The sequence below is a fragment of the Rhincodon typus genome, chromosome 31, assembly GCF_021869965.1.
Source record: "Rhincodon typus isolate 14 chromosome 31, sRhiTyp1.1, whole genome shotgun sequence".
In the NCBI taxonomy this organism is placed as follows: Eukaryota; Metazoa; Chordata; class Chondrichthyes; order Orectolobiformes; family Rhincodontidae; genus Rhincodon; species Rhincodon typus.
The window spans coordinates 33344871-33357586 of NC_063362.1; the positions used below are offsets into that span (position 1 = coordinate 33344871).

A 12716-nucleotide genomic window follows, 5' to 3' on the forward strand; every position below is an offset into this window, starting at 1 on the left:
AGGAAGGGTCACCGGACCTGAAACCTTAACTCTGATTTCTCTCCACAGTTGCTGCCAGACCTGACGAACTTTTCCAGCATTTTCTGGTGTTGTCTCTGATTTACAGCATCCTCAGTTCTCTCGGATTTTCTGCATTTGGGGCAGGTGGGAACATGAACCTGGAACTTCTGGCGGAATTATTTCTGAGGCAGTGAGTTTCGCACCAATAGCTACCGCGTCGCTTAGAGGTTAGTGAAGAGAATTAACTTACAGTGGTGAGTTTGATGGATAGTTCATGTGCAAATCCAGCAGGTTCTTGAAAATAGTAGATGCGTTTGGAGGAGTGGCTAGGGGAGTGGTGCGTGAGATGCGATTTGAACGAAACAGACCATGGTGTAAACCAGCACGCAGGAGGGGGAGACCTGCAATTTCTTGTGTATCTATGAAAACTTGCTGTGCGATTTGTACAAGACATCCAGCATTAACAGACCACTATACCTCCCACAAACATTCTGGAATAAGAGAAAAGGCATAAGAAAAGATCTGCGAACTGTTGGAGTACAGAGTTTCTGCTTTGACTCTTCACCAGGACTGTGTGTTTGGCTGTGGTGCGGTGTGCAGAGTAATACTTGGGGAGGATCATATTTTAGGGAGCGAGATGATTGTAAGGAGATCTGAGGGAGCACATTGCCAAAATGTAAGTGTAAAGAGATGATGTGAGACTTGGTGGAAACATGGACCGAGTACATAGTATAAAGTCACATTTGATCAGCTTTTTGTTTGTTGCTATTGTTTCAGATTTGGTCTTTTTAAACATTTGGCCCCAGCAGCTGGTAGATGATGTGGAATCTTGTAAGAGTCCTGTTGTTTATCCTATCTGCCCTTTGCCCCAGATTTCTCCATAAATGTTCTCCCTCAGGCTGTCTGGGAGATTTCTCTGTTGCTGTTTGATTTTCTTCCTGCCTTCCTCCCAACTCCCAGTTTGCTGATAATATACAAGGTGCTCTCTGCTCAGGCAGTTTTAAAACAACTTCACCCCGCATCACAGAAAACAAACCGCTTGGACATTGCTGTCCTGACTATCTAACTCACTGTCTCACCAGTCAGTCTGGAGGGACTATCTAACAAGGAGACCAAAACCCTTCATTGTCAGCTCCAGACTGAATTATTTCACCTTTATCCCCAGATCATTGCACATATCTTATCCTGGACCAGGTGTTGTTAACATTCACCCCATCCCTTGATGTTTCAAGCATAATTCTTTTTTAATTCATTCATGGGATGAGGGCATTGCTGGCTGGGCAGCATTTATTGCCCATCCCTAATTGCCCACAGGGTAGTTAAGAGTCAACCACATTGTCATGGATCTGGAGTCACATGTAGGCCAGACCAGGTAAGGATGGCAGTTTCTTTCCCCTAAAGGACACTAGTGAACCAGATGGGTTTTTCTGACAATTGATTCATGGTCATCATTAGACTGTTAATTCCAATTTTTTAAAAAATTGAATTCAAATTCCACCATCTGCCACGGTGGGATTCAAACCCAGGTCTCTGGAACATTATCTGGGTCTCTGGATTATTAGTCCTGCAGTGATATCACTAGGTCATCACCTCCCCCAGTGATGTAATTAGAGTCATTTTAATCTGAATTCCCTTGTGGTCTCACAATCTCTTGATCCTCCTCCAACTTTACAACCCTTGTACTGGTTTGTTCTGTGTTGGATCTTCTTCTGCAATGTTGCCGCTTCGACCCCAGCCCTCGCAGCTGGACCTCCAGCCTTCTATATCTTATGATCATGGATTTTACATCCCATCCGCTTCCTTCTCCCTGCTACTTTATGACTTATCTCCTTAATCAAGCTTATGGTCAGCCACCCCAGTATGTTGTCCTTTGACAGTGTTGTTCCCTAGGCTAAGTGCCACCTGTAAGCAAGGAGTGGGCATGTGCGAAGGTTATTGTTGACGTTATTCAACAGCGATGGAAGGAGTTGCCATGTTGAGGGGTTAACTCAGGCCTGATAGTTTTTTATGGGGGGGCGGTTCTCAGGCCCATTATTTATGCAGCGTCCTTGCCCATACCTCTGCCTGTCACAGATTGAGGAGCAAGGAATGATTGCATCCTTCTAGCTTCAGCACCACACTGCATGTGTGCGCCAATCACGCCCTGCCACGTTCACCAGCCACGGTTCCTGCGGTGAGGATGCCTTTACCCTGCGCGATCTGAGGTAACAACACCACCATTGAGAGGCCTTGGAGAGGAGTGCCCATTGCTTTTAAAATCTGATTGGCATGGCATAAAGGTGAAGCAGCCCACCCATGCATTGGTGCTGACATCACTGCTCATGGAACATCCTGAAGCTTGTCACAGCAATCCCCCTGACCGCCCACCATTTTGGCGTTCAGAATAACCACTCCATTTTCCTCACGCTTCTGTGGGGTGCTACGGGCCATGTTCCTACACAAAGGCTGCTACGTAAATGCACGCTGTTGTTCCTGTAATTTCCTTATGTATTTCTCGCTTGTTCAATTTGCCGAGTGAATCGGAATGTGACTCAATGCCACAGTTTTGTACTTTCCCACTCTGTGGAGTTTGTCGATCTCGAGATTAATAATTAGTATGACTCTGGTTTTTTTACTCTGGTTAATGGTTAATCCTTGAGCCTCAAAACCTGTCGTGTCAACAATTGAAAAGGAACCCAAAAACAAATTAATAGTTGGCATTCTTAGCAGGATAAAATACACCCGCAGAGCTGAAGTTAAACTGTGGAATGTAAAAAGATTAGACGTTAGAGAAATCTGAGCTAAAGAGGTGTGGAGAGTTCTCCCACACAACAGATCCACAAAGCAAAGCCCATAAAGTATTTCATAAAGGAATTGTAAAAAATTAGTTTTAGTTAATCTGTATGGAAAAGTTATGACATAGCTCTGGAGCAGGTGGGGCTTGAACCCAGAGCCAGGGCCGTGACTACTGCTCCATTATGGGATGTGAAGTTGGGGTATTGGAGGGTCAGAGGAGTGAGCAAGAGCAGCAACAGTGGATTAGATGGTCTGTCACTGTGAAGTAATCCGATAGCAGAGACTTTCTCAGGCTGGGCCATGCTATGAAGGGTTTAGACTGACAACAGAGGAAGAGTCAGAAGGCATTCTGAAGAAGCGTCACTGGACCTGAAACGTTAACTCTGATTTCTCTCCTCAGATGCTGCCAGACCTGCTGAGATTTTGCAGCAATTTCTGTTTTTGTTTCAGATTTCCAGCATCCGCAGTTCTTTCTGCTTTTAGAGAAGAGTAAGAGCCAGCTCTCATCTCCATTATAAGACAGAGCCCCCATACTGGCACTGGATTACCGTTAGAAGGCAGAGGATTGGGGTTGAGCAACATATTAGCCGTAATCAATTGGTGGAGCAGGCTGGATGGGCCGAATGGCCTAATTCTGCTGCTTTATCTTATTAATATGATTGTGGAAGAAAAGGATGCCAGACAGAAGACTGTGATTTCTGAGTGGTCAGCTTGCTTACCAGAACTGTTAAATGAGAGAACATTATAACAAGTCTTCAAAAACCATAGCCTGCAAGCCAGACATAGTGACTTGGGCATCACGCCATAGGTACTGGCACTGATGAATACTGTGCTCACACACACAAAAATTGGTTGACCTCACTGGATATGGGGAATTTAGCTCTTTGGCACAATGTGTTGGCACATTGCACATGAGTCTCATGGTGCCAGCGAGTGCTATAGGAGCTATCAGTGTGCAGCAGTGACTCAGTCCTGACACTGGTAGTTATCAGGCTGGGCTTTGTACAGGAGTTTGCCGAGTGGGATTTGAAGTGATAAACCTTCTAACTCTGAGGCAACATGAGCCAAGGCTGATTCCAGGATGAAAGTGCAAAGTGGGAGAAAAGTTTTCAACAGAATTTGGAGCATTGTTCCAAATGAGCACGATATGGCTGGAATTCTGTTTGAATACATCAATTAATAACGGGGTTGAATACATTGGGTGGATGCTTCCTTGCTCGAAGAGTATGCCCTTGTTTCCTGCAGTGTTGCTCCACATTGTTCCAGAATCTATGCAGTCTTCAGCTATGATGCAATGTAGGAGGTGAAATGTGCTATATATAGGACCAAGCTCTCTTATGTGTCACTATCCACATGAGAGAGCATTGAACACTCCAGCCACACTGTGGACCCTCCTCAGGCCTTTATGCCCCGTGTACCCATCGTAGGATGTTGGTTTTGGCACTGGGTCTGCTCCTCTGTCAAAAGTAGAACTAAAAATTCCATTTCTCAATATCTTGCAGAACTAAAGAAAAGTTCTGAAGAAGGGTCACTGGGCCAGAAACGTTAACTCTGTTTTCTCCTTCACAGATGCTGCCAGACCTGCTGAGCTTTTCCAGCAACTTTGTTTTTGTTCCTGAAAAAAAGTCATACTGGGCTTGAAACATTCTTTGTCTCCATAGGTTACTGACAGACCTGCTGAGTTTTTCCAACATTTTTGGTTTTTATTTCAAGTTTCCAGCGTCCACAGTCTTTTGCTTACGTTGTCATCTGATATTGGTTGTTTGACTTTTATTGAGCAACAAATGCTGAAATTTGATCAGTTATAGAAACAAAGGAGTTGTTGGATGAATGAAAGATCAAGAGGTATCAATTCACCATCTACCATTCTGCTAGATTCTGATGTGGTTATAATAGGCTGTTTGACTAGTTCCAACAATCAATCTCCATTAGTTAGTCTGCAACAGACTGAAGTGTGAAATGATGGAACACTTGGAAAACTGGAGATCTCAGGCGTGCCAAACTTCTTTTCAATTGTGTGCAGATAAAACATTAACAGCAGTTCTTTTTAATTAAGGGTCTAAGTAGGTGATAATTCTTTACATAACAAAGAAGGCTGTTTTTGTTGAATATTTTTCATTTTTCATTTTTCACTTGGCTAATTATAAAGTGCTACACACAACACTGTTCTCAGAATGTTTAATTGTAGCACTGCCTGACAGAATAGAGTTTGTTGTGGTTTGATGCCAGACAGAAGTTGTGGTTTTGAATGCTGTTTGTAAAGATAATACTTACCCATGAAGTGCATTCTGATACTGCTGACCTGTCTGCTCCTGGATTGGTCAGGTTCTCAATGCTTGGGTTTCTAAATTACGAAGAAATTGCTTTCCATCAGCAGCAGAGAGTATATCAAATTGAGGGGCTCTATGTTTCAGTTTTATCTGCCTCCTATTTCTCAGTCAGGGGAGAGATTCTTTTTTAAGTCCTGTTTGAGTCTGAGGAATGTTTGGGCAGTGTTACAAATTTACAATTCCGGTACAGGTTCCCGTGTGTTGGGGCTGTGGAGTAAAGGGTTATTTGTATTAATACTGTGACAATAGTTCCTGAGCATTTGCTTAAGAACACATACGTCGCACGTTGTACTCTGAATGAGTGCAGCTTGTGGTTGGGTAGAGAGTTTGTTACCAAAAATAAATTCATCAATCTCTCCAGACACATCTCCTGGGTAGTTGGGACTTGAAGCAAGACTTTCTGTCTCAGAGGTATGGGGCAGTACAATTGTGTGACAGGACCACTTAATGCTCCTTTCTATTATTTTAACTTATACATATCAAAGACAAGTAGGGCATGATAACAAGAATCACAATGCCAAAAAAACCTTACAGATTTAAATTTTTTTTTGTGTGTCAATGATGCACCCCTACCCCTGAGATGCCCCCAGTCATGGGAGGCCTGGACGTACAGGTGGGGCATGGCATGCTCCCTCTCCAAGGACATGTGGGCATGAACATAACCACGGCCTGCACCGGGTATAATGGCCCCCATCTGGTCTTATTAATGGCCACCCTGCCTGGGCCCCAGGAGCCAGTCCCCTTATCGTTGTCTGTGCTTGGATGTTCAAACACCTGGAATCCAAGTGCTATTTAACAAACAAGGGGTTTAAGTCTGTATAAACATGGCTGAGGGGCGCCACAAGGCTGAAATCTACTTAACCTAAGGTGGTAGAGGACCATAGAGCTCTTATGGTATTGTACCTACCCCTGAGTTGGAAGGCCTAGATTCAAGTCCTACCCTCCACCCAGGTCCCCATAAGCTATTTTATATCAACCAGCTTGGACATAGAATCCCTGCAGTGTGGAAGCAGGCCATTCGGCCCATCAAGTCGGCACTGCTCCTCCAAAGAGCATCCCACCCAATCCCCATAACCCTGCATTTCCCATGGCTAATCCCCTTTGCCTGCACATCCCTGGAGACTATGGGCAATTTCATATGGCCAACCCACCTAACCTGCACATCTTTGCACTGTGGGAGGAAACCAGAGCACCCGGAGGAAACCCACGCAGACACGGGGAGAATGGGCAAAATCCACATAGACAGTTGCCCAAGGGTGGAATTGAACCCGTTCCCTGGCGCTGTGAGGCATCAGTGCTAACCTCTGAGTACTGTGGGTGAAACACCTCCAGGGACTTGAACACAGACTTTCTGATCCAGAAGTAGGCACGGCCATTGTTCCCAAGATTCCTACGCTGAGTCTAAGGGCTGATTGAATTAATTAGCCTGGTAGAGAACAAATGATGATTGAATCTTAATGAGATGAGGCACTTATCTTACACAAGATGCATGAAAGCAATATGTACAAGTTACACTGATGGAGTGGGCATAATTACCAAGATTATCCAGAGTCAGTGATAACACATCTGTCTCCATGGAGACCTCGCACTAGATGTGCGACAATATCGGACCGAGCGGGCCTTAATGCAGCTTCAGCATTAATTTCTGCAGAACCGTTACCTTATATGACAATGTGAATGTACCAATTAGGAACAGGAGTAGGCCATTCAACCTCTTGAGCTTGTTCTGCTAGTCAATGCGCTCATGGCTGATCTGAAACTCCACATTCCTGCCTGCCCCCAAATAGCCATTGATCCCGTCATCAATCAGGAACCTAGCTCCCTTTGCTGTGAAAATATTTAATGACCCCCCTGAGCTCCAGCATCGCCTGGGGAAAGAGAGTTCCATAGACTCCCAATCTTCTGAGAGAAAATAATTATCTTCATTTCTGCCGTAAATGAGGAGCCCCTCAGTTTTAAATGGCATCCCCTGGTTCTAGGCCCATCCAGGAGGGGAAACATCCCTTTCAGCATCAAAGAGCAATGTCAGATGATGCCAGATCATGTGGGCATTGATGGCGATGCTCAGCTTTGGCATACATTGGTATAAAGTTTACAGGCAATGAATACTAACAATTCGCCTTGTCTTTGGCCCAAGGTCTGAGAGAAGGCCTTGCGAGGAATTTGGAAAGAGAGCAAGAAAGAAAATGGCAAAATACGAGTAAAGGAATGTGATTGGCAAGTGAAATAGAGAGCTAAGGTTAGGGAAAAGAAGGAGCAGCACCTATCAGAGCAGGAGTTTGTGAAGTTGGACAAAGGAGACTTGGAGGGAAAGGGAATGGGAGCTAGAATGAGGTGAAAAGAGTGCAAGAGTTGGAAAGAGATTGGGAAAGTTTAGAGGGATATGGACCATAGGCAAGCAAATGGGTCTGGTTCAGTTTAGGAAGCCTGGTCAGCATGGACTAGTTGGGCTGAAGAGTCTGTTTCCATGCTGTATGACTCTAAGTGAAAGACTCAATCCAGAGTTTAGAAAAAAAAATGACATGAAACTTAAAAATGTCAGGTTCTAGAGATGCGCTAATCTGCATATTTTGTGTGGTGTGTCTGTTACAATTATGGTATGTACCACGTTCTTCTCTGGCTTTTGAACTTTGAAATGTTGGTCACCCATGGTTTAACTTGTGGTACAAAACTGTGAGACTGTGGATTGTGAAACCGCATGTCGTTGTAATCTCAGGAAAAGCCTGCTGCTTTGTGACACCTACTTCTTTATGTGATGCTCTTTTATTGTCTGGCCTTTTCTTTGGCCCTTTATCTCAATTACCACTCTGACCAGCCCACACATAAATGACAAAGCACTGGACCCTGTGCCATTGCGAGTCCTGAAGGTAATCTCAACAAAGGGAGTTTTAAATTGAAAAATAACCAAATCCACAAGACAGGAAATCATTTGTCTTTTCAGTGAAAGGCTAAGGAAAGTTCTTTGTGTGTTTCAATGAGAAGGGATCCTGATTCCAAAATGAGAGACAAAAAGCATTTTAACACTAACCAGGAAACAACAACAAGCTAAAATCTGCTTCAATTCTGTTTTCAGGCTGAACATCATTATCTGCTCCTATATTAAATCCGTCACCATTGGCATTTGATAACGCATGTTGGTGAGTCACTGCCTGGAGCACAGGAAGATTACTGAGAAGTAAGTTCATCTTTTTCAAATTATATTTACCACATGAGCTGGTATCTTCTTTATGTAAAGATTTCCTTGGTGTTAACCATCATTTTCTTTCACAGTTCCTCTCCTCCCCCACCTCCAGAGACCATCTGCTGTCAATCCCCAGTCAATAACAGGCTGTTCCATCTATGAGGGGTTGATTATCCTTAGAATTTTCATTAGGCTTCTATCTAACATTTCCCCAGACGAAAGGGACCAAAGCATCCCATTGTCCAACTTCCCTTGGCAGCAAATGTCTCAGCCTTGCCTCTGGATACTGCAGTTCTGCTCCTTCCCCATTAAGACCTTCAGGATAGAATAGTGAGGAATAGGAGAAACCTTTGGAGAGTATTGGTGAGATTTGACAGTCAGGGAAGGGTGTGAATTAGGAAGCTTTTGTTTTTCCCAATCCTAACCATTCGCTGTGCAAATAAACCTTCCCACTTGCCACCTTTGTTTATTTTGCCATTCATCTGAAACCAGTATCCTATATTTCTTTCCATTGGAATATTTATTTATCATCTCTGCTTAGAGCCCTCATGATTTTGAATGCCTCTATTAAATCTCCTCCTAACCTTCTTGCCTCTAAAGAGAACAGCCTTGGCTTTTCCAATCAATCTTCACAACTCAATTTCCTTATGTCAAGTCCATTTGCCAACATGTCAGTACTATGATTCTCATGCAGCATAAATTGGTGTTCCCTCTAAAATTTGAGATTCTTACATCTATCCTGAGACGAAACGCTATGACATGCCTGTCTCTTTTTTAAATCCTTTCCAGAGAATTTGTTGATAATTAAAATTGATGTTCCATCCCCAAGATCTTTAGCCACTTTCCCCTCCTGCTCCAAAGGTTTGTAATGCACAATAACAGAGAAATTTTTGTTACTGTCATCAAGATAAATTTTCAGGAATATCAATTTGAATAAAATATAATGCAAACAGATAGTTCCATACCTTGCCAGTAGAGAAAGATTCAAACAGTAACCAAATTCAATTTGATACTTTCATTGTCATCAAATAAGATTACAAATATAATTTAACCAGTTTAATTAATCATGTATTATTATGTATTCTATTTGACGGAGAGAAAAGTAAAATTTCAAGAGTTAACTTGAACACAGCTAACCCACTCATCCTTTACAATGACACAAATTAACGACAGGAATTCATAGTGATTACACAGGAAGGGCCAAGAGCTTTGTGTTTTACAAAGAAATACCTGCCCAAATGAGTATTGACTAGCATTATTAGTTTGGGAAGCAGGTGACCACAAAAGGGGGTCTGATGTGCCCTTAATCTCAGGCTTGGTTTGGCCCAGTCCCCTTACTATTGATCCAGTTATCTGCTGTACTTAATCAGTGCCGTAGATGTGGGTACTGTAAGTCTTTATTCACGTTATATCTGAGTGCGTATCAACTTCCTAACCAAAAGCTGTCACAGCCCCTGAGTGAGAGCTGTGAGGAGGGAGGGAGACCTATCAGAGTGAGGGCAGGGTGGGCCTGTCTGTCAGCATGGGCTTCAGTCCTTGGAACCCAGTTACAATGGTGGTCATTTCTTCTTTGAAGGTCACAATCTCAAAGTTCCAGCATGTGACCCCCATTTCCTGACCTCCCACTTTGGGAAACTCTGCTATTTGCATTAGTGCTGTCTAGTACAGACTGTTGCTTCTCACTCACTCAGTCTCTATCTCAGCTTCTAAAAGTACTCTGCTTACATCTAGCCTGTATCCTTAGTTAGATCACTGATTGATTTACATTAACCCCTGACTTCGCAATGATTTGAGATATTTTATTCCCTCCATGGAACAGTGACAAGAGATCCAGTATCCTCTAGCCAACAAGCACTATGCAAGGTATAAGGATTTACACAAGAACTGGGGGAAGGTGTGACTATTTAGTATGATCACGGTCGATCTAGAGTAAACTCACTGTGTCTCACTGTGCCTCTGAGTCCCCAAAGTCTGTTGCCACCTTTGATTAGTAAGGAAAGAAAAGCAAGATAAAAAGCCCTTTGTCATGGTGTTCCACAATGCATTGGGAAGCTGGTTTTGAATCTTGAGACTTAAGATCATGGGCTTCAGTAATTTATTTGGACATCATTAGGCAGGGGTTCAAGTCGGTGGAATTGAATGAAACAAGGGAAAGAAAGCTGCTTTGGATCATCTGGGAACTGAAACTGACAGAAGCTATAAATGGCCACCCAGTACCTCCCCCACTTTTCCTTTCATTCTTCCAGCTGAATTGATATAGTTCTTCCTAAGAACAACGAAAGCTAACTGTCGGCCTGCACAATGGTTGGGTTGTGTTCCTTTTTCCGCCTAACTTCGCTGTATAAGGAGATGATTGCTCTCGCTTTAAACAAATGGGTAAGTATCTAGACTCAAGGCTAGATCAGAAGTTCCCAGGCTGAACGTAGAGAATGATTTAAACTCAGTCTGGATCAGTTCATTTCTTTCTTGTGCGTATGAAGCATAATTTTCCATTCAGTGAATAGAAGAGTGAAAGAAGGAAATATAGTGTGTATTTAATGACTGCCTGATCTTTAATACATTGATTCTTTGCATTGTCATCTCCTTTAACATCCAAACATTGAGGATGATTTGCCATGAAGGATCTGATCAGCACAGTAAACGAAATCATTTTGGGGCTAGTTTGCAAGTTGAATATCCAGATAAATATATGTACCTCTGACTTTAACCTTGGTCTGATGAATGTGGCACTTTAAATCTTCTGTGTCCTAAGTTAATTGCTGCTGTATTGGGATATCTCTGAATGGAATCTCTATCCCCTTTGGTCTTGGGACTGCTACTGATTTAGTCACTGACATTTTATCTTTTATTGAATTAAATTTCTGAAGGACAATGGCATTTCACAATTTGAAGCTTAAATTTCTTTGTCTTTCCCGAATGAATAACCAAGTGGTTTCGAGCAGTTTGCAAGTGTGAGGTTGGATATGAGTGAGGATACAATATTCCACAATTGTTGGGATTTTTAAACACAATGCAAGTGATTGAGGTGTGTCCTTGAGGGCCGTACAAAGAAAGAAATCAAAAATTTAAGAGCTGATACTCCTTTCTTTTGCAATTCATTTTAGTAGGTTTTTTTATGAACAGGAGAAAGCACCGTCTCAAAGGGTTCATTTGCGCAAAAGCTGAACTGGGGAGGAAATTGTAAAGTCTGGAATTATTCAACACAGGCTCTGAATGTTAGTTCAACTGTGCCTTGCATGCTTGGCTCAGCAGTCCTTTCAAGTCAGTATCTCAATGACATTGAGGCATAATACTCACAATTTCAAAGGGGAGAGGAGGAAAAGAAATAGTAGGGTCGATCATAATCCTTTGTACCAGATTTTTAAAGGGGTCTGGATGCTGGGACCCTCTCACAACTTGGCACTTCTGAGTAAAGAAAACTTGAAATTTTACAGCATGTTCTCAGCTTATAACAGAGCCATGTGGGTCAGTTCATCTAGGCGATTGTCAAGAAAAGTTAACCTTGAGTTAATACCTCGCCAAGCTTCTCAAACAGACTGTAGTGTTCCCGGCAGAACTGAACTTGACAAGCATTGTGATTCTAATTTCTGTTGCATGCAGTGGCATCACTAAGAAGCAGATGGCTCATTGTATTTGGGGATCTGACCCTTCAACTCTGAATAGGCAAGTTCAAAGCCAGTTTAGAAGAAGGCAGATGGAGGCTTCTGTTTATAGGCTGGTGGCAAAGGGCACAGAACCATTTTCAGTTGCTAGTTTTTGCTTTTAAAGGAATTTATTGTATGTTGGGCTAACTTGGCATCAAGGTATATGTTTTGAACATGTTTGATCGCTAGGCACTAATTGAAAAATACACACAAAGTGACGATACACAAGAAGAGATAATTTAATATTTCTGATGTGGAACCTTTCTTGTTGTTACAGTAAGTTTGAATTTAACTAATAGATAATGAATCTGGTGATTTGTTCTATTAGCTTTTTCTTCCCTTTTGTTTTAGATTGAAAGAATTTGCGGAGCTTTTTTTTCAAACACCTAATATAATGCCAGTGGGAGTGGTATCAGATAAAGTGCCCATGCCGCAAAGTTTTAACTTTTTTTTCTCAAAAGTACAAGTTAACTCTACACCTTTGGTTGCAAGTCAGCCAGGGCAATTATAAATGACTTCAGTGCTCCCTCCCGTGTTTTGTAGATACTGATAGAAGAGTGAGAATAGAATGGGGCTTGATTGTAATGTGGTCTGTGTAACGAGGGTTATCCAATGTGTGCTATGGTCAAACTGATGCACTGTCTCCAGATTGGAGGACAACAGTTCACTCTGTTCACTTTGTTTCAAAGAATGAGAGGTGATCTCCCTGAAGTATACAAAATTCTAAATAAAAACCAAAAGAACAGAGCGGAAGAGAAACCAGGAGGGAAAGAAAAGTTGCTGGAA

The 12716-nt window shown here is 42.5% G+C and overlaps 1 protein-coding gene across 1 annotated transcript in view; it reads left to right on the forward strand.

Annotated features, from left to right (window-relative positions):
- The first annotated feature begins 381 nt into the window (after positions 1-381).
- LOC109937151 (alkaline phosphatase-like) overlaps positions 382-12716 on the forward strand; it is a 100629-nt gene continuing 88294 nt past the window's right edge. The window contains exons 1-2 of the mRNA XM_048614907.1: positions 382-676; positions 8179-8280. The gene's annotated coding sequence lies outside the window, so the exon portion shown is untranslated. The remainder of the gene's footprint in view (positions 677-8178; positions 8281-12716) is intronic.